This window comes from Scyliorhinus canicula, chromosome 2, assembly GCF_902713615.1.
Source record: "Scyliorhinus canicula chromosome 2, sScyCan1.1, whole genome shotgun sequence".
Lineage (NCBI taxonomy): Eukaryota > Metazoa > Chordata > Chondrichthyes > Carcharhiniformes > Scyliorhinidae > Scyliorhinus > Scyliorhinus canicula.
In genome coordinates, this window is record NC_052147.1 from 161093633 (window position 1) to 161118699 (window position 25067).

At 47.1% G+C, this 25067-nt stretch overlaps 1 long non-coding RNA gene across 1 annotated transcript; it reads left to right on the plus strand.

The window, feature by feature from the left end:
- The first annotated feature begins 1919 nt into the window (after positions 1 to 1919).
- On the plus strand, positions 1920 to 22954 carry LOC119960629. Its single transcript, XR_005459465.1, has 3 exons — positions 1920 to 2080; positions 13092 to 13240; positions 21834 to 22954. It is a non-coding gene; the product is annotated as an uncharacterized LOC119960629 (long non-coding RNA).
- The last annotated feature ends 2113 nt before the right edge of the window (positions 22955 to 25067 follow it).

A 25067-nucleotide genomic window follows, 5' to 3' on the forward strand; every position in this document is an offset into this window, starting at 1 on the left:
TGAAGTACATGTGTGAAAATGCACAAAGGATAGAATTTTCCAATATTCTTTCGAAGTGTAGGTCCCGGTGAGAAAACCAGGGAGAACAATGACGGCGTAGGTGTGTTCAGAAGGATTTTCTTGATCAGCATTTTTCCAGACGAATGAGGAAAGGACCTTGCTGGATCCATTTATAGCGAATGAAATGAGTCAAGTGGAGAATGTGACAATTGGGGAGCATCACTGTAATAGTGATCATAGCATCAGGGAGTTTAGGTTGATTTTAGATATGGCAAGGAGCAAATTAATTGAAACTATGTCACTGGAGTAGGATTATTTTCAGGGAAATGAAAATTATGTTTCAATCCTGTTTAAAGGAGTCAAGAGGGGAGAAGCTGCAAAGTCCCCAAAAGGGGCGCGATTCTCCGCCCCCCCCCCCCACGACGGGTCGGAGAATAGCGGGAGGGCCTTCCCGACATTTTTCCCGACCTCCCGCTATTCTCCCCCCCCCCACGCCCGCCCCCCGACACGAATCGCTGCTCGCCGTTTTTTACGGCGAGCAGCGATTCTCCCCTGGCCGATGGGCCGATTTCCCAGGCCTTTACGGCCGTTTTCACGAACTCCAACACACCTGCTCTCACCGTTCGTGAAAACGGCCGCAAAGTGCCGTTCTGGGGAACCATGGCACCGATTGGCACGGCCGCACCACGGCCGTGCCAAGGGTGCCATGGGCCCGCGATCGGTGGGCACCGATCGCGGGCAGCGGGTCGGAACCCCGCGCACTCTTTGTTCCTCCGCCGCCCCGCTGGATCAGTCCACGGGGCGGCTGAGGGGAATAATGGCCCGCGCATGCGCGGGTTTCACGCATATGCGTGATGATGTCATCTGCGCATGCGCGGGTTGGAGCCGTCCAATCCGCGCGTGCGTGGCTGACGTCATCATATGCTGGATACAGAATGCGGCAGCATTCCTGATGCCCAGTGTTGTTAAAGTGTTAACGATGGGATCATGGAAGGTGACAGAGAGCCATCTCTATCCTGCAATCTGCCTTTGGTCAGTCTGACCATCGCTCCCAATGAAAACTCCCGCATGTGGCAGTGAAATTCAGGGAGCTGCAAAGGAATAACACGGATTCAGTCTCCCACACTGATCAGTTTGAAAGTTCTTCCTAACTGTAAAACTATCATATTAACCCGCAATGCAACATTTATCCTGGTGATTATACAATACCCTGCGTTAGTAAAACCCTTTGGTGTTTACAATATCCTGGCACTCGGGTGTGTAACCATTTGTTCAATATTCTGCTGTTCATGCTCACACTATTACAAAATTCACTCTGTTTTGGAGCATTGTTACTGAATTGCAATCTCACCCTCTATATCTGTAGATAACTGCTACTTGCTTCAGCTGGGTTACACTTCGACGTAATGAGAATTCAAGTGTGGTGATACAATGCATGAACACAAACACCACAACTTCAACACCTGCACCAACCTCAACACCTACACCAACCTCAACACCAACACCTGCACCAACCACAACACCTACACCAACCTCAACACCTACACCAACCTCAACACCAACATCTGCACCAACATCAACACCAACACCAACCCCAACACCAACAACTACACCAATCGCAACACCAACAACTACACCAATCTCAACACCAACACCTACACCAACACCAACCTCAACACCAACACCTACACCAATCTCAACACCAACACCTACACCAATCTCAACACCAACACCTACACCAACACCGACCTCAACACCTACACCAATCTCAACACCAACACCTACACCAATCTCAACACCAACACCAACCTCAACACAAACACCAACCTCAACACCAACCTCAACACCAACCTCAACACCAACCTCAACACCAACCTCAACACCAACCTCAACACCAACCTCAACACCAACACTAACCTCAACACCAACACCAACACCAACCTCAACACAAACACCAACCTCAACATCAGCACCAACCTCAACGCAAACCTCAACAGCAACTTCAACAACAACAACCAAATCACCACCAACATCATCATCACCTGAAGGCACAAAGTCAACTAAGGATCGCCGTAGAAAGGTAAATCACACATTTAAAAAATATATATTGTTAAAAGAAGTGATGGCCTGTAATGTCTTGAAAACCTGCATGAAAATAGTAATGTAAGTACAGCAGATATCAGCACAGAAGAATGTGAAAGTTGTTAATGTCTTGAGTTATGTTACTAAATTGCCATGATTCTCTCTCTGTTGAAAGCACCCAACTTCAGAACAGAAGAATTGGGAGCAGGGATAGGTCATGCAGCCACTTACTCAGCAAGATCATGGCTTTTCTTCTACTCAACTCAATTCCCCATGAATCCCAAAGAGCCACAAACCTATTAAACGTTCGTCTTGAATTCACTCATCGACAGTTCCGGGCTCTCTGTCATAATGAATTTCAAACACTCACAACCAGTGAGAAAAGTTCTCCTATTCTCAGTCCTAAATGGCTAATGCTTTAGCCCAAGTTTCTGATTCCTAGTTCTAGATTCTCCAACCAGGTAGAGCTTTCCTACAGTGACTGTTAAAACTCCTTTTTATAAAGTTACCGCTCACTGAAACCTGCAGTGCACTTTCTCTGTCTCTTTCTCTGTACCCAATACACAAGACAGACAAACAGAGATGGGAAGGAATAGGGTAGAAAAATAATAATGATTATGGTCAAAAGATAAGTACCCTTGCTTCAGATGACAAGTTCTTCACTGCACTCTCTTCACATTATGAATGCGGCTTAATGTCTCTGGTTTTCAGCATGTAACCATCTTCTTTGCAGTTAAGTAGTATGTCTTAATCACAGCTTTTCCAGGTGAGGCCTCTGGCTTCACATCCGCCTGTTCTGCAAAATGAGTTATAAAATTCGGTCACGGCTTCACATAAGCCTCTTTTTTGCAGAGACTAATCAGATTCTCACAGCGACCTTTTGATGAGAATTAACTAGATATTCCTGGAGTGAGCTGGTTAGATTCCTCCATCCAGCCTGTAGAATCGAAAGTGAAATGAAAATACAAGCTATGTGACACTGAAAAGCACAGCAGTGTGATCAGATCTAATCTTCACCTGCCACTGGGCAGAGCGCTGCCCCTATTGTCTAATTCATTGACCATCAACCAAATCAATCAAATCGAGTCACCACTGATCTCTCCTCATGCAATGCTCTGCTTGAATTTAAAGGCACAGGCCACCCACTAGCTACTTTCCTCAAAGTCACAGGTCCATTAATCATCCATAGATCAAAATGGTAATAGTAAAAAGAAAAGGGAAATAATGGAATGAACAGGGAACAAACAGGAGAGACCCTTCCAAATGGTTACTACTATAGTTGGAGATGCTGTAGTGTGCTGGTTATTAGTATGGCCAATGTGCTGTAATGCACTAGTACTAGTATGGTTGGAGACGCTGTAGCGCACTGGTTACTAGTATGGCCAGGGGTGCAATGATGCACTGGTGACTCGTATGTCTAAGGTCGCTGTAGTGCACTGGTTACGAATACCTCTGGGGGTACTGTAGGTAGCTGGTAAGATAATTATTGGTGAACAACCTGCAGAATTCCTGCCGATAATGCCAACGGGCAAATTAAAGGAGGCACTACACCCATGATTTTGCCATCTGCTGCTCATTGAATACGAGAGGTCTGAACAAGAATGAGAGGCTTCAGAAACCTCAGATCCATTTCTCAGAGACACTCTGGCAGAGTAACACAATTATCAAATCACAGATGGCAGCACCTGACATCTCCCCAAACCCAATAACCCACAAATAGCAAATGAGATAAATGAGCAATGTTTCTGGTTTTGGCAGTGCTTGTTCAGGGAACAGATGTTGACCAGCAGATCCCCTGCTTTTACTCATGGGATCTTGTAGGTCTATATAATGCAGAGAGTCTCTGTTTGACATCTCAGATATGATTCCCCCCAAAAATGACAAAGGGCGTGATTCAGCATCTGCCTTGTGCCCAGAGCAGATCCAGGCACAACAGGTGAATTGTGCGAGAGCCCCAAAGCAAGTATCTGTGCCGGGCTGATTGCGAGACACCCAACACGCTCCGCCAGTGCAATCTAGATCAGGTCGTCACTGGCCGTGATCCTGATCTGCATATTTAAAGAGCCATTCGCCAATTTAAATACCCATATACTATAAGCACCTGGCGCCTGGGAGAAATCGGCAGCACCTGTGACACCCTGTCAGGGCGCAGTTTAGTACTGGTCCACACAAACGCGAACCAGGCATGACAGCACCTCACGGTGGGCGTGGTTTTCGCAGGGCATTAGAAACCCCCAGTGGTTGGGAACAGGGCAGTGTTGTACCCTAGCATGCCCCTTGGCACCCAGGTACCTTGGCACAGCCAGCCTGGCACCCTGGTAGCGCCACCCAGGCACCCTAGGTTCACCCAGTTAGGACCAATGTTGTTCGGGGTCTTTGGCTAGTTCTGATAGAGAGTATTTGAACTAGTGTAGTTCCAAGAGTAGGATCAGATTGGTCAGATTCAGATCAGAAAAACTGAGGTAGAACATTAGCTGGTGATGTTGCAAATGTAGTGGTAGGCTTGGAATTACAGGAGAAGCAAAGTTTAAAAAGTGTCCAGCAAGGGAACATGGTGGGTTTAAACTGTTTGTACTTCAAGGCAAGGAGTATCACAAACAAGGTGGATGAGCTTCAGGCACAGATAGACACATGGCAGCAGGGTGTCATTGCTATAACAGAAACCTGGTTGAAGAGCCTGCAGACAGAATAGAGTGGGGGATAAAAAAAGAGGAGGCGTTGCATTAATAGTTAAAGAATCCATTCTAGTAGTGAGAAGGGATATGCACCAAACGGGTCAACAAATGAGACTTTATGGATTGAACTTGGAAATAAAAAAGGTGTCACACATGGCAGTCACACTATTGGGAATCTATTACAGACCCCCAAACAGTGAAATGGAGATAGATAATGAAATATGCTGGAAGATCTCTCGTTGTAACAATAAGATGGCAATAATTGAAGGTGGACCTTAACTATCCCAATGTCAACTGGTATCCAAACAATATAAGGGAAACTGAGGGAGAAAGAATTGTGTGCTGTGTCCAGGAAAATTCTTTCAACCAATTAGTGACAAACCCAACGTGAGGAGATGCATTTCTAGACCTCGTCTTGAGGAATGAAGACGGGCAAGTGGGTGATGTGACTGTTGGTGACCATATCGGGGATAATGATCACAATTAATTGGATTCAGCATTATCATGGAAAAGGACAGAGATACAGCAGGAGTAAAAATTTTGAATGGGGTAAGGCAAATTTTACAGAAATGAGAAGACATGGCTGAGGTGGACTAGCGAACACTGCAGAGGATACATCAGTGGTAAACCTGGAGGAAACACTAAAGTGAGATCCTAAATGAACAAAGTAGACATGTCACCTCCAAAATTGAGGGTTACTGCCCAATCTAATAATAATTATCTTTATTGTCACAAGTAGGCATACATTGCAATGATGTTACTGTGAAGGACTGGAGAACAGCTAATATAATCCCACTATTGAAGAAAGGTTGTAGAGATAAGCCAGGGAAGTATAGACCAGTGAGTCTCACATCAGTGGTTGGGAAACTATTGGAGAAAATTCTGAAGAAGCAAATCTATTTCCACTTGGAGAGGCAAGGTTTGATCAGAAATAGTCAGCGTGGCTTTGTCAGAGGGAATTCATGCCTAACAAATTGTATTGAATGTTTTGAGACTGTGACGAGATATGTAGATGAGGGTAGTGCAGTTGATGTCGTTTACATGGATTTTAGCAAAGCCTTTAACAAGGTCCCAGATGGGAGACTTATAAAGAAGGCAAATGCAGATGGGATACTGGGTAACTTAGGGTGATTCAAAATTGGTTTAGCTGTAGGAGACAGCACTGTGGCACAGAGATGGCCTCACAGAACCAGAGACCCATGTTCGATCCCAACCTCAGGTAACTGCCTTTGTGGAGTTTGCATGTTCTCCCATGTCTGTGTGGGTTTCCTCTGGGTGCTACAGTTTCCTCCGGCAGTCTAAAGACGTGTAGGTTAGGTGAATTGGCCATGCTAGTATTACCCAAAGGTTAGGTGTGGTTAAGGGATAGGGGTGGGGGATTGGGCCCAGGTAATGTGCTTTATTGGAGCAAGGTTACGTGCAGACTCAATGGGCCAGATGGCCTGCTTTGTCCTCCCCGTGCTTTGTCCTCCCCGTGTGTGCGTGGGTTTCCTCCGGGTGCTCCGGTTTCCTCCCACAGTCCAAAGATGTGCGGGGTTAGGTGGATTGGCCATGCTAAATTGCCCGTAGTGTCCTAAAAAAAAAGTAAGGTTAAGGGGGAGTTGTTTGGTTACGGGTATAGGGTAGATATGTGAGTTTGAGTAGGGTGATCATTGCTCGGCACAACATCGAGGGCTGAAGGGCCTGTTCTGTGCTGTACTGTTCTAAATTCTACACTGGAGGGGTTCTATGATTCTATTACAGACGGTGATGGCAAACAGCTGCTTTCGAGATTGGAAACCTGTGTCTAGTGGTGTACCACAGGGATACGTGCTGGGACCCCTACTGTTTCTCATTTATATAAACAACATAGATGACTATGAGGGGGGTAGGATCAGTAAGTTTGGAGATGAGACAAAGATTGGCCGGGTGGTTAACAGTGAGGTTATGGTAAAATGGACAGAAAAGTGGTAAATGGAATTTAACCCTGAAAAGTGTGAGATGATACACTTTGGAAGAAGTAATGTGACAAGAAAGTATTCAATGACTGGCATGATACTGGGAATTTCCAAGGAACAAAGGGACATTGGCGTGTTTGTCCATAGATCTCAGAAGTTAGAAGGGAAGGTTAATAGGCTGGTTAAAAAGGCATATGGAACACTTGCCTTTATTAGTGGTTAGCACAGTTGCTTCAGAGCTCCAGGGTCCCAGGTTTAATTCCTGGCTTGGGTCACTGTCTGTGTGGAGTTTGCACTTTTCTCCGTGTCTGCGTGGGTTTCCTCCCACAGTCAAAGATGTGCAGGTTAGGTGAATTGGCCATGATAAATTGCCCTCAGTGTCCAAAACGGTTGGGTGGGGTTACTGGGTTATAGGGATAGGGTGGAGATGTGGGCTTAAGTGGGGGCCCTTTCCAACAGCCAGTGCAGACTCGATGGGCCGAATGGCCTACTTCTGCACTGTAGATTCTATGATTCTATGATCAATCGAGACATATATTACAAAAGCGGGGAGGTGATGTTGAAGTTGTCGAGAACTTTGGTGAGGCCATATTATAGGAAGGGTATGATTGGACTTGAGGGGTGCAGAAGCGATTCACCAGGTTGTTGCCTGGGATGGAACATTTAAGCGATGAAGAGAGGTTGGATAGCCTTGGGTTGTTTTTGTTGGAGAAGAGAAGACTGAAGGGTGACGTTATCGAGGTGTGCAGGATTATTTGGGGTATGGACAGGATGGATAGGGAGCAGCTATTCTCCTTTGTTCAGGGATCAGTTATGATAGGACGCAAATTCAAGCAGAGGAGCAGAACGTTTTTGAGGAAAAACCTTTTTACTCAGAGGGTGGTTACAATCTGGAATGCCCTGCCTGGGAGGGAGGTAGAGGCAGGTTGCCTCACATCCTTTAAAAAGTACCTGAATGAGCACTGGGCACGTCATAACGTTCAAGAGTATGGGCCAAGTGCTGGCAAATGGGATTAGGTAAGCAGGTCAGGTATTTTTCATGTATCTGTGCAGACATGTAGGGCCTATTCTGCACTGTATCATTCTGTGATTCAGTTATTCTTCAAAACCCAAAGATGTTTTACCAATATATTAATAGTAAAAGGTTAGTTAAGGAAAAAGTGGCACCTATCAGAGATGAGAAAAGGAACTTGTGCACAGGCTGTGGGAAGGGTTTTAAATGAATATTTTGTCCCTGTGTTTACAAAAGAAAGGGATAATGCAGATATAGTAGTCCAGGAGGAGCATTCTGAGATATTGAACAGGATAATAAAAAAGGGAGAGGAATTACTTAAAGGATTGGACTCCTTGAAAGTTGATAAATCGCCAGGAGCAGATGGATTGTTTCTGAGGCTATTGAAAGAGATCAGAGAGGAAATAGCAGATGCTCTGAGGATGATTTTCCAATCCTCACAAGATATAGGAGAGTTACTGGAGGATAGAGAAATGCAAACAAGGTCCCATTGTTCAAAAAGGGATTGAAGGAAATGTTCAACAATTATAGGCCATTTAGTCTTATGGCGATGGTAGGCAAATCAGTAGAATCAATCACCAGAGATAGGATTAACTATCACATAGAAAGGTATGGACTAGTGAGGGACAGTCAGCATGGATCTTGCCTCACAAATTTGATTGAATTATTTGAGGAAGTGACAAGGAGAGTTGATGAAGGTATGTGTAGTGGATGTTGTGTATATGGATTTTAGCAGACATTTGACAAAGTCCCACATGGCAAATTGGTCAAAGATTAAAAGCCCATGGGGTATAGGGTATTGTGGCAAACTGGATAGAAAATTGGCAGAGTAACAGAAAACAAAGGGATCGATGAATGCCCTTGCGAATGGAAAGTTGCTTCGAGTAGTGTTCCACAGGGCTTGGTGTTGGCACCCTTACTGTTTGTATTACAAAGAGTAATGATTTGGACGTGAACATGGGAGACATGATGGGAAATTTGCAGAAGACTCAAAGATTGGCCACGTGGTGGACAGTGTAGAGGATAGCTATAATCTCCTAAATGATATAGATGGGTTTGTGGACTGGGCGATTGGTGGACGATGGATTTTAACAAAGACAAGCGGGCAGCATGGTAGCACAAGTTGATAGCACTGTGGCTTCACAGTGCCAGGGTCCCAGGTTCGATTCCCCGAAGGGTCAATGTCTGTGTAGAGTCTGCACGTTCTCCCCATGGCTGCATGTGTTTCCTCCGGGTTCTCCGGTTTCCTCCCACAGTCCAAAGACGTGCAGGTTAGGTGGATTGGCCATGATAAATTGCCCTGAGTGACCAAAAAGGTTAGGAGGGATTATTACATTACAGGGATAGGGTGCAAGTGAGGGCTTAAGTGGGTTGGTGCAGACTCGATGGGCCGAAAAACCTCCTTCTGCACTGTATGTTCTAAAAAAAAACAAGTGTGAGGTAATGCATTTAGGGAGGTGAAACAATTATAAGAGTACACAATAAATGGCAATATACTAGGAAGGATTGATGAACTGAGAGATCTTGGCGTGCAAGTGCACACGTCCCTAAAAGCAGCAGTTCAATTAGACAATGTTGTAAAGAAGGCATATGGAATTTATTTTAATTCATTTACAGCGTGTGGGCGTTGCTGGTTAGGCCAGCATTTATCGCCCATCCATAGTTTCCCTTCAGAAGGTGGTGGTGAGCAACCTTTTTGAACCACTGCAGTCCTTGTGTAGGTACAGCCACTATGCTGTTAGGGATGGAGTTTCAGGATTTTGCCCCAGCGACAACAAATAAATGGCGATATATTTCCAAGGTAGGGTGGTGAGTGACTTGGAGGGAAACCTCCAGATGGTGGGGTTCCCAGGTATCTGCTGCTCTTTTCCATCTAGATGGTTATGGTCCTGGGTTTGGAAGGTACTGTCTAAGGAACCTTGGTGAGTTACTGCAGCGCATCTTGTAGATGGTACACATGGTTGCCACTGTTCGTCGGTGGTGGAGGGTTTGAATATTTGAGGAAGGAGGAGCAATCAAATGGGCTGCTTTATCCTGGATGGTGTCGAGCTTCTTGAGTTGTTGTTGGAGCGACATCCATCCAGGCAAGTGGAGAGTATTCCATTACACTCCTGACTTGTGCCTTGTAGGTGGTGGACAGGCTTTGGGAGCATCAGGAGGTGAGTTACTTGCCATAGGATTCCTAGTCTTTGACTTTCCCTGGTTGCCACAGTATTAATATGGCTAGTCCAGTTCAACGTCTGATCAATGGTTTCCCCCAGGATTTGATTATAGGGGATTCAGTGATGATAATGCCTTGGGGCAGCACGGTGACACAGTGGTTAACTGCTGCCTCACAGTTCCAGGGACCCGGGTTCAATTCCGGCCCCGGGTGGCTCACTGGGTGGAGTTTGCACTTTCTCCCTGTGTCTGCGTGGGTTTCCTCGGGTGTTCCCGTTTCCTCCCACAGTCACAAAGATGTGCAGGTTAGGTGAATTGGCCATGTTAAATTGCCCGTCAGTGTCCAAAAGGTTAGGTGGGTATACTGGGTTATGGACTTAGGGCGGAGGAGTAGGCTTAAGTAGGGTGCTCTTTCCAACTGCCAGTGCAGACTCGATGGAACAAATGGTTTCCTTCTGCACTGTTAGTTCTATGATGCTATAATTCTATGACTGTCAAGAGACGATGGTTAAACTCTCTCTTGCAAGAGATGGTCATTGCCTGGCGCGAATATAAGTTGCCACTCGTCAGCCCAAGCCTGGATATTGTCCAGATCTTGCTGCATTTGGACATGGACAGCTTCAGTAGCTGAGGAGTCACGAATGGTGCTGCCTTGTGCATTCATCTGCGAACATCCCCACTCCTGACCTTACGATGGAAGGGAGGTCATTGATGAAACTGCTGAAGGTGGTTGAACCTCGTACACTACACTGAGGAACTCCTGCAGTAATGTCCTGGAGTTGAGATAATTGACCTTCAACCGCAACACCCATCTTCCTTTGTGCCAGGTATCACTCCAACCAGCAGGGAGCTTTTCCCCCGATTCCCATTGACTCCAATTTAGCTAAGGTTCCTTGATGCCATAATCGTTCAAATGCTGCCTCGATATCAAGGATAGTCACTTTCACCTCACCGCTAGCATTCAGCTCTTTTGTCCGTGTTTGAATCAAGGCTGTAATGAGGTCAGGAGCTGAGTGACCCTGGCGGAACCCAAACTGAGCGTCCTTGAGCAGGTTATTGCTGAGTAAGTGTCACTTGATAGCACTGTTTTCTTTTATAAATTTAGAGTACCCAATTATTTTTTTCCAATTAAGGGTTAATTTAGCGTGGCCAATCCACCTAACCTGCACATCTTTGGGTTGTGGGGGTGAAACCCAGGCAGACACGGGAGAATGTACAAACTCCACATTGACATTAATAGCCCTGTTGATGACTCCTTCCATCACGTTTTCGGTGATGGAGAGTAGACTGATCGGGCGTTATTTGGGTGGGTTGGATTTGCCCTGTTTCTTGTGTCCAGGACACACCTGGGCAATTTTCCACATTGCTGGGTAGGAGTCACTGTTGTAGCTGTACTGGAACAGCTTGGCTAGAGATGCGGCAAGTTGTGGAGTACAAGTTTTCAGTACTATTGCTGGGATATTGTCAGGGCCCATAGCATTTGCAGTATCCAGTGCCTTCAGCCGTTTCTTGATTTCATGTGGAGTGAATCGTATTGGCTGAAGACTGATATCCGTGATGCTGGGGACTTCCAGTGGAGACCTATATGGATCATCCGCTCGGCACTTCTGGCTGAAGTTTTTTGCGAATGCCTCAGCCTTGTCTTTTGCACAGATGTGCAGATGTGCTGGGCTTCTCCATCATTGAGGATGGGGATATTTGTGGAGCCTCCTCCTCCTCTTGCAGTGAGTTGTTTAATTGTCCAGCACCATTCACGGCTGGATGTGGTAGGACTACAGAGCTTAGATCTGATGCGTTCATTGTGGAATTGCTTAGCTCTGTCTAGTACATGCTGATTATGCTGTTTGGCACGCAAGTAGTCCTGTGTTGTAGCTTCTCCAGGTTGACACCTCATTTTTTGGTGTGCCTGATGTTGCTCCTGACATGCTCTCCTGCACTCTTCATTGAACCAGATGTGATCCCCTGGCTTGGTGGTAATGGTAGAGTGAGAGAAATGCCGGGCCATGAGGTTGCAGATTGTGTTGAACACCGTTCTGCTGCTGCTGATGGCCCACAGCGCCTCATGGAAGCTCAGTCTTGAATTGCTAGATCTGTTAAAATCTATCCCATTTAACATGGTGGGAGTGTCACACAACATGCTCTCCTTCATTGGCAGAACTATAGAATATAAAAGTAATGATATAATGTTGGAATTGTATATAACCCTGGTGAGGCTGCAGCTGGAGTATTGTGTGCAGTTCTGGTTGCCACATTACAGGAAAGATGTTATTGCTCTGGAGAGAGTGCAGAGGAGGTTTACTAGAATGTTGCCACAGCTAAAAAAGTATAGTTACGCGGAGATAGGTTGCATTGGATAGGTTGGAGATAGATTGGATAGGTTGGGGTTATTTTCCTTTGAAAAAAGTAGGCTGAGGGGTGACTTAATTGAAGTGTACAAAATTATGAGGGGAAATGATATAGTGGATACAATAAAATTGTTTCCTTTGGTGGAAAATTCTAGAACCAGGGGACAAAGATTAAAGATAACTGGCAGACGATGTAGAGGCGACATGAGGAAGACGTTTTTTATTCAGAGGATAGGGAGAGTCTGGAATTCCCTGCCCGAGTTGGTGGTGGAAGCAGAGACCAGAAACTCTTTTTAAAAAGTACCTGGATCTTCACCTTGTGCTGTAAGCTCCAGGGCTATGGGCCAGGTTCAGGAAGATGGGATTAGAAAGGGCACCTGGCTGGCCTCAGGCTGGCATGGACAAAATTGGCTGAATGGCCTCCTTCTCTGCTGTAAATGTTCTATGGTTCTATGGTTATTATTATGCTAGTTATTCCTGTAACAGATCTTTAGTCTGTCGCGAGGGTCTCATAGATTGAGGAGCACCACTCCACATCAAGCGTGATTGCCCAGGAGTCTCTCCCACTCTTACCGCCACCCATTGACATGTTTGGAAGATTTTGCAGGCTGACACTCAACTTGTTTGGTTGCACTATGGACAAACCTTCCTTGGCTATCAATTGTGGGGTGGGATTCGAACCTGGAGACCCTGGTTCAGAGGAAGAAATACGCCACAACCTACCTGTGAGACAGGACACAGGCAAAAAAATGGGCGGGTGAAAGATTTCATTGCTGATTGAAGAATCTGCCTTGATTAACCAGATATTCTGTTCAAGAAATATCTATATTATGACCTTTGCTTTCTTTGGACTGAGGTTAAATTATGTATTTTACTTTAGAAACATGGCAGAAGAGGAAGATGTTGGTGTTGTAAGAGAAGGCATGGTCGAAGAAGAAGCTGGTGTTGGAAGCATTGTTCGGGGCGTCGTTGGTGGAGACGTCGCTGGGGCAGAAGGAGACATCACAGATACTGATGGAACAACAACAGGTACAACACAGGTTCATCTAGCTGATGGTCTGTAACATTGTAGGTAGCAGATGAGGAATATATCAGCCATGATAGAATGGTGGAGCAGACTTGATGGGCTTAATGGCCTAATTCTGCTCCTATATTTTATGAACTTATGAGCAACACATTCAACAACAGAGGCTATCTATCCGCAGGAGAGAGTAATTCACAAAGCAGAAGGAGTCGGAGAGAGTAAAATATAAATGTTGGGCATTATTCAGCCGTTGGATGGTGCCCATCACGGAACCGAATGGAACGGGTGAGTCCGGTGAGAGCCCCAAATCAGGCTCTGCTGATTGCGAGTCACTCGACTCGCTCTGCCCAGCGCGATCTGGAATTCAATCTCACTGGGAGTGATCTAGATTGGCATATTTAAATGAGACATTCAGGTCACTTAAATACCCGGATGCCGGATTCACCGAGTGCCCGGGAGTCAACAGTTGCGCCTCCAAGTCATTTAGCCCAGTTCCACAAATATGGACCAGGCCTGACCGTGCCTTGGGAAGTTTCGAAGGCCAATAGGTACCCCCAGGTGGTTAGGGTCAGGGAAGGGTAGTACCCTGGAACCCCCCCTGGCACCACTGCCAGGGTGCAAGATTGGCACCGGTAGGGTGCCGGGGCATTGTCAGGGGGCCATGGGTGTCAGATTGGCACTACCAGGAGGTGGGCCTGGGGGCTGTGCCCATTAGAAGGGAGTGAGGGAGCTTCCAGGGGCTGCTAGAAGGTCAGTGGAGAGTGAAGGAGATCCAGAAAGCAGGAGAGATCTCAAGGTGGGTCGGTCGCAGAGATTGGGGCTGCCCGTCAAAGTGGTTTCTCCATCTACGAGGGTTGGTCCTGCTTGTGAGCTCGGCTCAGCAGTGCAGGAAATCAACTATAGTGTGGTCTTTGCAGGGAGAAGCTCCCCGAGGCCCAATAGAACATAGAACATACAGTGCAGAAGGAGGCTATTCGGCCCATCGAGTCTGCACCGAACAACTTAAGCTCTCACTTCCATCCCATCCCCATAATCCAATAACTCCACCTAACCTTTTTGGTCACTAAGGGCAATTTATTATGGCCAATCCACCTAACCTGCACATCTTTGGACTGTGGGAGGAAACCGGAGCACCCGGAGGAAACCCATGCAGACACGGGGAGAACGTGCAGACTCCGCACAGACAGTGATTCAGCAGGGAATCGAACCTGGCGCTGTGAAACCACCGTGCTATCCACTTGTGCTACCGTGCTGCCCAATAAACAGGCAAAGTGCCCGTGAATAGCGAGCGGGCTGAATCTCGGAACTGCAGCTGCCAAGAAAAACCCTGCCAAACGCGTCTGAGAACGGACTTTGTTTCACTCCCACCGAATCGCAAATATTTAGCAAGTATCACCAGAAATTATTTTTCACTTTCTATTTTTGTTTAATTTCTGTGGTTGTTAGATCACATACATTTTTAACTGATCTGTTATGTGAGTAATATCCTATCAAATGTGCCTGCCCAGTTCCTATATCCCTTCATCTCCCTTTCGTTCAGCTCCCTATTTAACCTATTAACCTGTCCTTCAATGCTGACATGATCTATTATAGTAGTTTCATTCACAGTAATGATTTGGTTTGATTTTTCTGTATTATTTTGATGTTATCTATTTCTATATGGTCACTTTCCAAATGCTGCCTTTCAAAGTGAAAAACCCCAAATTGTTTGCTGTAAGTCAGTTTTCTGAGACTTGGGATCAGAATCTCTTTCTGAACCCTCTCCAGGATTTGAATGTCTCCCTTGTGCCTCAGTGAATAGAACTGGACCCACATTACTCAAACTGTCGTCTATCCAGAGAATGAGATGACTTAATCAACACTTTCTCTGACTGAGACTCTGCTTTTTTTTGTTGCGTTCATTCAGTGGGAATCATTCATAAGGCAGTAAATGTGCATTTGTATTGTCCGTGAGAAAGTGGTGGTGAGCTGTCTTCTTGAACCATTGCAGACTGCGTGGTGTAGGTACACCCACAGTGCTGTTGGGGAGGGAGTGGAATTTGCAGGTGGTGATGTTCCGATGTGTCGGCTGCCCTCGTCTTTCTCGGTGGTGGAGGTTGAAAGTTTGGATGGTGCTGCCGAAGGACCGTTGGCGAGATGCTGCAGTGTATCTTGTAGATGGTACACACTGCCATGGTGCGTTGGTGGCGGAGGAGTGAATGTTTAAGGTGGTGGATGGGGTGCCAGTCAAGTGGGCTGCTTTGTCCTGGATGGTGTTGAGCTTTATCCGTGTTGTTGGAGCTGCACTCATCCAGGCAAGTAGAGAGTTTGCCAATTGACTCCTGACTTGTGCCTTGTACGTGGTGGACAGGCTTTGGAGAGTTAGGAGGTAAGTTACTCACTGCAGAATTTCATTCCTCTGAATGGCTCTTCCAACCATGGTATTTATGTGAGTTGGTTCAGTTAAGATTTCATCTAATGGCAAACCCCAGGATGTTGATGGTGGGTAATTTAGCAATGGTAATATCATTGCGTTCAGTGTAGATTTCCTTTCGTTACAAATGTCAATTGTCTGCTGCTTTCCAAATATCAGCATAAGATAAGACTGACGATTGGCCAGACATGCCTGGTTGCATGTGGGCATGGACTGCTTATTAACTAAGGTGTTACTAAGGTGGAAATAAGTATTACAATCTTCAGTGAAGAATCCGATAATTTTGTGGTTACCATTACTCAGTTTAACGTTTCAATCCCAGATTTATTTAATTAAACTGTATGTTATTTCCCTGACGGTCCTGGTGGGATGAATCAAGATCATTAGTCCAGGCATTGTGATCACTGGTCCAGTAATAAAATCCGTATGGTTCCTGTTTTGGCTGTATTGTTCAGCATTCCATTTGTTTTTTGATCATTGCACTGCAATAATTAGACATTTTCAGCATGTTCCCTGTAAGCAGTTGTGGACACATCTCTGGTTTAGTTGGTACCACACACCCTCCAGACTTAATAATTAATATCTAGACTGATATTCTTGCGACTACGTGTTGTCCCTGGTGGGAAAGGTGGTGGGATTCCTGTCTGGTGGATCAGCGCGATTCTTTTTGGAACTTGGGGAGATTCCTGCCGGGAAAGCTCCTTGGAGATTGGGGCACCCTTTTTAAAGGACACCACGATCACCAGACAACCCGACAGCCAACCCCCCCCCCCCCCCCCCCCCACCTACTTGCCAGAAGATATCCCTCCATTCCCCCACTCACAGACATCAGACTGTCCACCATCACTGGTGCCAGTGCTTGCCCCACCAAGTGATCAATACCTGCGATGGAGTCACCAAAGGCTCTCCTTTCAGACCCCCCTTCTCAGGCCACCCCTTATGCCGCCCCCTCAAATACCAGCCCTTCATGGCCATGCCTGCTTTCAGGCCCTACTCTTTGACAGTACCCCATGGAATCCTGGTAATGCCAGACCTGTGGTGCCTCACCGTCGCAGGGCAGAGGGCATTGGACCCGGTCGGTGGGGCCAAACAGCGAGCTGTTGCCGAGGAAGAGGTCGGCATCGGGAACCAAGTGAGCCCGCATTGAATACCGATGTCCCCTATGACATGTGTGGTACCACCACCCACCCCACTAGCCCCACCGACGATCTAACCATGCGTCTTTGCCTTATATCTTGCAGGGTCACCTGCTGATGAGTCGGGTCCACCTGGGGTCCCTCACTCCCGCCGCAACTCCGAGACACATCCAGTGACGGGGTGGGACCTGCTGATGACCCGCGTCCCCAGCCACAATCCCGCAACACCCCGGAGGACGTTTCTGGGGATGATGCCGATGTCTTGGCACAGCTGTCACAGGCACCCTCCACCTTTCCAGAGACACTCACCTCAGTTGCCGTCTGCAGGGGCAGGAAGTGGTGGCGATCATGCGTGCTACCCAGGCCAACACCGTACAGGTGGCGTTCGCGGTGAAGGCCTTGGGTGCAACATTAATGGCCATGGACCAGGATGTCCAAGGCCTGGGGCGCTCTGTGTGGCCAGTGGCTGAGGCACAGGACAGGATTCCCTGTCACAGGCTGCTGTGTACCAAGGCCACATGGATATTGCTGTGTTACTCCAGAGCGTGGGCCAGTCACAATGGGTCATGGCTGCGAGCATTGTATTTATTGGCATGACTCTGGCTGACCTCAACCAGACACGGAGGGATCTGGCACGGTCCCTGAGTGATGTGGCATAGTCCCAGAGGAATGTCCCTGTGCTCCATGGCCGCGAGCATTGGGAGTGGGCCTCCAGAATTGGCAGCGCCAACTGGCAGGGAAGTCCTTGGAGCTCACACCAGCTGCACCTCCATCCCAAAGAGTAGCCCTGATCTGTCTGGCACCCTGAGACAGGAGAAGGTGATGGGGCCCATGCTGGCGACTCCTGCAAGGGAGATGCTGGAAAACCACAGCACCCCTGAATCCCCCCACCTCTCACTGGCACATCCGATGGGCAGCAAGCAGAACAGGCAGCACCATACCACCTTTGACTCCTGGTAGATAGATCGGCTCTTCCGGGCCCAATTGCTCCAGAGGACGGCTACCAAAAGGGACCCAGGTCTCAGGGCAGGGATCGCAGCTGGTCGCCTCCTCTTCCGATGTACCACCTGGGAACCCACCTAGGTGGAGCGTTAGGGTCCGTAATGGCTACAAAGTTGGACACCCATTAAGTTGGCATGGGTGAAGTGCATAGGTTAGCTTTAGGGACAATGGCACAAATCAGGACAAAAATATTCACCGTTTCACAATATACACCTGTTCATAACTTTGCAACCAGTTTTGGCTCTCTGTCAGAAGGGTGTGAGATACGGGCTGGTCTGGGCTGGCTGCAGAGGGGGCATTGATGGGTGGGGGGAGATGGACAGATGTTGGGCTGGGCTCAGGCCAGGGACTCCAGTTCTGCCACCGCTCACTGCCCCGGTACCAACCCCACCCGCATCCTTCTCGACCCCAAATACCCCTCACGCCACCGTCCCCACTTCCACCATCTCAAAGGTCCGATAGTGAACCACGCAGCCTGGGCATCCTTGTGGACATGGCCCTATTGAATTTATATTTGTGCCGACCAGGCATATAGGGTGTCTGTTTCTGCGTGAATACACCTGTGCACCGAGGTCTGCGAGATCCCAGACAGGTCCCCACTCGGCACCTGCAAGTACCCCGTCGTGTATAGGTTCAGGGCGACCGTCACCTTGACGGCCACCGGGAGCGGGTGTACTCCTCCATACCATTGTGGTTCCTTGTGCGTCATAATTTGGCTGATATGCCATCCCGTCCCCTGCTCAGCCGGAGTCTTCAATGGCATTCCCGGTTCAGCAGGACCTTGAATGACAGGCACTGCCGCTACATACAAGGTTTAATGGGATGCCTCCTTCCCACCTCCTCCTCCTCAGCGGGCCCTTCAACCTCATCGGGTGCCTCCTGTTCCTCTAGTCAGGCTCTGCCGTTGCAGGTTACCCCTTGAGCACCTCAAGCGAATCCCTCAGGACTGCGGTGGCCAGGATGAAGGCCACCATTCCTGGTTGGATTGTGATAACCATTGTCTGCAGGCGGTGAAAGTCAGACATGTTAGCATTGTGCGTAACACCGTGCCCAACCAGGTCCAGCAGGCTACATGGTGCCCCCGTGAGCACTGCTGACCCTACCCTACATATCCTGTTCTCCTACTTCCCAATTCCCCCACCCACCCACTACGATTCCACCTGGCACTCTGCCCTCTGCACCCCGGCCCCATCGGTATCCAGTACCACGGCGGCCTCTCTCCCCGGCGCCGGTCCTGCTTCCAGGACTACCATTGGCTGGCACTATCCATGCTAGTAGTCTCCTCAGTGCCCCTGTCCCCATCCTCCTGCAGGGACTACTGTGAGCATTGCCCTTTGGCGGGCCGTGTCCTGCCCCGCCAGCGGGTGACAGCTGGTTGGCGGGGAGGTGTGGGTGGAGAGTTGGTGGCATAGTGGGTGGGGGCTGGGGTGCGGGATGTGGTGGGGTGGGGGCACCCATACGGCCAGTGTCACTGCATAACCACAGGCCATGATGGGCAGTCAGTGCGGTGTGCAGCAAGATCGCTGCCTTGCAGGCCATGGCAATGGCGGTCCATGCCTGGACACCCTGGTCACTTAACGGCTCACCGCGATCCCACAACCCATTCCCTGGCCACTCCCTGTTGCGCTACGCTGCACACCCCAGGCCTGGTAGAGGCCCCATCCCCTGCATCAAGCCCTGCCAGTGACAGGTCTTGCAGTCCACGGTTGTTCCTCTGCATGCCCTACCTCCTCTCTCTCCCCTTGTCAGCCACAGTGCTTGTTTCCCCAATTTTGAAACCACAAGTGAAACTCTATGTCGGTAATTCCTTCTGGCGGAAGTGGAACATTGCGGAGCCCCTGGAGAATACCGGGTCAGCCCCGCTAATGATATGCGGATGGTATTTATTGTATGTGTGAAGTAGAATGCATTGACGCCGCTGCCGAGGCCCCAGGACATGGCATTCTGGCGGGCGCCCACTGCCGTCCATGATTTTGACTTCACGACCGATTCTCTGTCCAATTGCCTTTCCTGATTCTGGTGTTGGCTGCCGGAGAATCCTGCCCATGGTCTATTGAATGAGAAGTTGAAGGGAGCCCTTGTCTGTCCTCTCAGGTGCTGTATAAGATACCATGGCCTTGTTTGCAGATGAACAGGTGAGTTCCACCAGTGCCCTGGCAAATATATATCCCTCAGTCAACATCAGGAAGACAGATTTTTTTGGTTATTATCATATTGCTCTTCATGGGAGATGGCTGAGCTCAAATTGACAAATTTAACAATAACTGCATTTCAAAGGAACTTCATTTAATTTTAAACAGCTCCACGATGTGCTGCAATGAGGAAAGGAGTGATCTGAATGCAAATCTTTCTTTCCTATTTCGTATCAGTCGCAAATTTTGCAACATTTTGAAATCCTTTATAGTAACACCACAGAATGCAGGAAAAAAACAGTGGAATCCACTGGTCAATGATTCTCAGAATTGTTTCAGCTTATGGTAAGTTTATATCATTGAGTCTATAAGCTTTCAGCATCATTGCTGGGATGCACTGGTCCCTCCATGGGACCCCCCCCCTGCAGGGATGCAGTGGGGGAGGGAATACACCGTGGGGGTGGGGTGGAAGCATGGGGGATGAAGTGGGGGACGGGAGGTACCGTGAGGGAGGGGAGGCGCCACATGGGACACAGTGGTGGAGGGGAATAGCCATGGTGATTGGGAGGCACTGCGAGGATGCAGTGGAGGGGAGGAGGCGCTGCGGGGAGGGGAGGTGCCGGGGGATGCAGTGGGGGTGGGGAGGGGCCATGGACAGTGCAGTATAAAAGCATCCCATGTATCTGTACTTGGTTATTACAAGAGGAGCAAAAATAATATTCTCAGAATTAAACAATTAAACCAACGCTTCACCATAACTTATCCTGAGGGAACTACACAAAGTCACTGCCTTTCTACACCTGTATCCAAAACAAAGTGGATAGAGAACTAGTTGGCAGAGAGGAAACAAAGATTAGGAATTAATGGGTCCTTTTCAAATTGGCAGGCAGTATCTAGTGGGGTGCCACAGGGATCGGTGCTGGGACCCCAGCTATTCACAATATATATTCATGCTTTGGATGAAGGAACAGAATGTAACACCTTAAAGTTTGCAGATGATGCCAAGTTGGGTGGGAGGGTGAACTGTGATGAGGATTCTGTGATCCTACAGCAAGATCTGGACAGGTTGGGCGAGTGGGCAAATCAATGGCAGATACAGTATAATTTGGATAAGTGTGAGGTTATTCACTTTGGAAGCAAAAACAGGAAGGCAGATTACTACCTGAACAGTTGTAAATTGGGAGAAGGGAGTGTACAGCAGGACCTGGGTGTCCTTGTGCACCAGTCGCTGAAGGCGGTAAAGAAGGCTAATGGTATGTTGGCCTTCATTGCGAGAGGTATCGGGTATAGAAGCAGGGATGTGTTGCTGCAATTATACAGGGCATTGGTGAGGCCACACCTGGAATATTGTGTGCAGTTTTGGTCTCCTTTTCTGAGGCAGGATGTTCTTGCTCTCGAGGGAGTGCAGCGAAGGTTTACCAGACTGATTCCAGAGATGGCGGGACTGTCATATGAGGAGAGATTGATTAGGTTAGGATTATTCTCGCTGGAGTTCAGAAGAATAAGTGGGATATCATAGAGACTTATAAAATTCGAACAGGATTAGATGAGTCTGTGAAATTAATTACTCCAGGGAGTAGTTGATGCTAAAACATTGAATATATTCAAGAGGTGGCTAGATATAGCACTTGGGGTGAAAGGGAATAAAGTTTATGGCGAAAAAGCAGGATTAGGCTATTGAGTTGGGTGATCAGCCATGACAACGATAAATGGTGGAGCAGGCTCGAAGGGCCAAAAGGCCTCCTCCTACTCCTATCTTCTATATATCTGTGAAAAGTCACTTCTTTTATTACCAAAAAGATTTTTCAGCTCATGAATTAACTGAAAACATTCACCTTTCTTAAAATTATTAACTAATATTCATCTGAAACTATTGGAAATTCTCACTGAATGAACTCTTCTGCTTAAATTATAGAATTTAGAAGAAATCTGAAGCTTGAATGAAGACATCAGAGAAAAGGGAAGAATAAAAGGGAAGAAAATTCCACATGGATTAAACTGTTTAACTTTAAAGCCTTCTTTCACATTTAATTACAATTCATTTACTGTTTAATTGCTAGTATTTCATTCTGTAGTTCACTGGTGTTTATGATATTCTCATTGCTCAGTATTGTGTCAATTAATTAAATCACATGATATATTCCATAACAAGTGTCAATGTGTAGCTGAATCATAAACAGGATATTGATTCTTTCTATCGCTGCGACTCCTTCAATTCTTTAAGACAGCTCAGGAAAGAACTCATACATATTGGAATGGATTTTCCCCTTAGATTTGGCAACCAGAAGTTGGATAGTTTCCTGACATCATCTTCCCGAGCTCTAATATTCAGGGACCTGCAGGGACATTCCACAAGATGCTCCTTTAAAACATGGATGAGGAGGAATTTCTTTAGCAAGAGTGTGGTGGAATCCATTGCTGCAGAAGGCTGTGGATGCCAAATCACTAAGTGTCTTTAAGACAGATATAGATGGGTTCTTGATGAATAAGGGGGCCAGGGTGTCCGGGGAGAAGGTGGGAAAATGTGGATGAGAAACACATCAGCCACAATTGAATGGTGGAACAGACTGGATGGACCAAATGGCCGAATTCTTCTCCTACAACTTATGGTCTATGGTCTAAGATTTTGATGCCCGGGAGTAGGGGGTAGAGCTGGAGTCACGAATGAGAAGGCCCAAGGGAACTTGTAAGGCATGTTAGTGGCGAGGCTGGCATGTTGGAAAACTTGCCTCGGTTCACTGGGACATCATCGCGTTCTGTATATGGATTTTAGATCTCTCAGCCCTTCACCCCTCATGGCCATTTATTCATAAATTTGCCAGGTGGCTTCATTATGAATGCATGGCTGAACTCCAAGACTGACCAATGGACTCAACCCTATAGGAATTGTTGACAAAGATTGAAGGGAGCATTAGAATTGCTAAATTTATACTTTTTGATGTAATACGGTATTCTTTCTCTGTTGTGGGATTTCAGTACTTATGTTGAAACTTGTAACATTATGAGGATTAAAGCTTTGTTCATAGCTACCATGAATGGCTGTGGTTGATTGACACTTTTATGAGACTTTAAGACAAACAATTTTTTTTCCAAAGAGATATGCAAAGCTTCTTTTCTCTGTTCCAGAAGCATTACAAAGACTTGTCACTGTTATGGCACAGACAGGAAGGGGGTCAATTGAAACTATCCCGATTCGGCCACTCTCTGCCCATCTGTAAAGAGAACAGTGTCTTTTTCAATTCTGATTTCCCCATTTATAAATGATGGTGTATTTTTCCCAAGCCTTAAATTTGGATATTTCCAATCTTTTTTAATAACTTGCATAGCAAACTGGAGGTAGGATGAAATGAAAAGAGTTGGTTTATTTTTACACACGCACAAGAGGGTTTTCTCAATGTCCATTCCAATTACACTCACAAAATAAATGGAGGGTTAAGAATAAAGGAAGATGGTTCAGGACACAACATGAGTCCTGAGTCCAGAATCTGAAGTCAACTGGAATGTTCCTTCAGAGGGGAGGTTGACTGATTGCGGGATGCTCTTTCTTTCCAGAGCAAGATTCTCATGACAGGAGAAGCCACGTGGGGCGCAATCCAACGGTCGCGTCATGCTGGAAGCGAATGCGAGTGAGCGGTTAGATCACTGGGGCTGGTTTAGCATGTGACTAAATCGCTGGCTTTGAAAGCAGACCAAGGCAGGCCAGAAGCACGGTTCAATTCCCGTACCAGCCTCCCTGAACAGGCCCCCTCATCTAACCTGCCAACTGCATGAACCTTGGGACTCCTGCCTCCCGACCGACTCACTCCACAGGCACGATCTAACGGAGAGGTTTCTCAGTGATTTCTAAGGGATTATCTGTGGGTTCCCCGTTGGCTCTGTCGGACCGTTCCATACCCCTATCTAACCACACTTAGTCACTTTTTTAGGTCCTGGGGAGATTCCCCCAGTCAAGCTCACATTTAGAATTATTTTCATCATGGGGAGCTGAACTCACTGGTCAGGCCGGCTCCTGAGAGATCAGACCACCATTTTGAAAGGGTGCCCCAAACTCCAATTGGGCTTGTGGATCCCATACACATCCGCACCCATGGGGAATGCCTGGGGCCACACTGCTCTATCCCTGACCATTCAGGGGCCTGGGAGATTCTCCAGGTTCTGCAATGTTTGTATGGACCAATACTAATCGGCACCCACGTACCGCTCGCTCACTGGGGAGCCGGTTAGATGATAGGAGGCTGTTCGATTAGGGGTCCTTTCCATTAATGGGATGGAAACTGGCCTTAACTGATGGTCATTGGCTTCTCGTCACGCCAATTTGGGATCCAGATCTCGACAAAGTGAGCGGGCTGGTTGGATTGGATACCAATCGGCGCCTGGCACGGTTCCCGGATTTGGACTCTCCTGTGAAATGAAAAAATGAAAATCGCTTATTGTCATAAGTAGGCTTCAAATGAAGTAACTGTGAAAAGCCCCTAGTTGCCACATTCCAGCGCCTGTTCGGGGAGGTTGGTATGGAAAATCAGTACTTGCTGAAAATCATGGATGTATCTATTAGATTCCCTGAAGTGATTTTGTTAAGAAAGAGGTTGATTGAATTCTTTACAAGATGTTATTTACCAAAGGAAATACAGCCAAACCAAAGTGTGAATTTCACATCACACTTGTTTAGTGAAGTTATTAACGGCTCAGTGGGTAAAGCGGTTTAAATCATTAGATTGTCATCCTCAATCACAAAGTGCATTAATAATATATATTAATAATATAATAATAACAAAGAGATGGCATCATTGCCTCAAGGCTATGAGGAGTGCCTATAGTCAAGGTTAACCACAGGACTGGCATTGAGGAATTCCATTCCTGTTATTTGCTCTTCGGGATAACCCTAATGACTCAACAGAGTTTGGCCCTTTCAAACTAGTCTTTGATCATGAGGTGAGATGACTGCTCAAACAAACTCAGAAAAAGTTAGGAAGTCAAAGTTTAGAAAATTCTTTCCTGGGCGATGTGACCAAATTCAGAGAATGGTTAAAAAGAGCATGTGAGTTTGCGAAGGAAGGTTTAAAGATATCACAGCAAGTGAGGAAGTTAGGAACAGTGTCAGATGAAAAGGCGTCCGGCTGGCATCCGTGATAGCCACCTGGCTGTAATC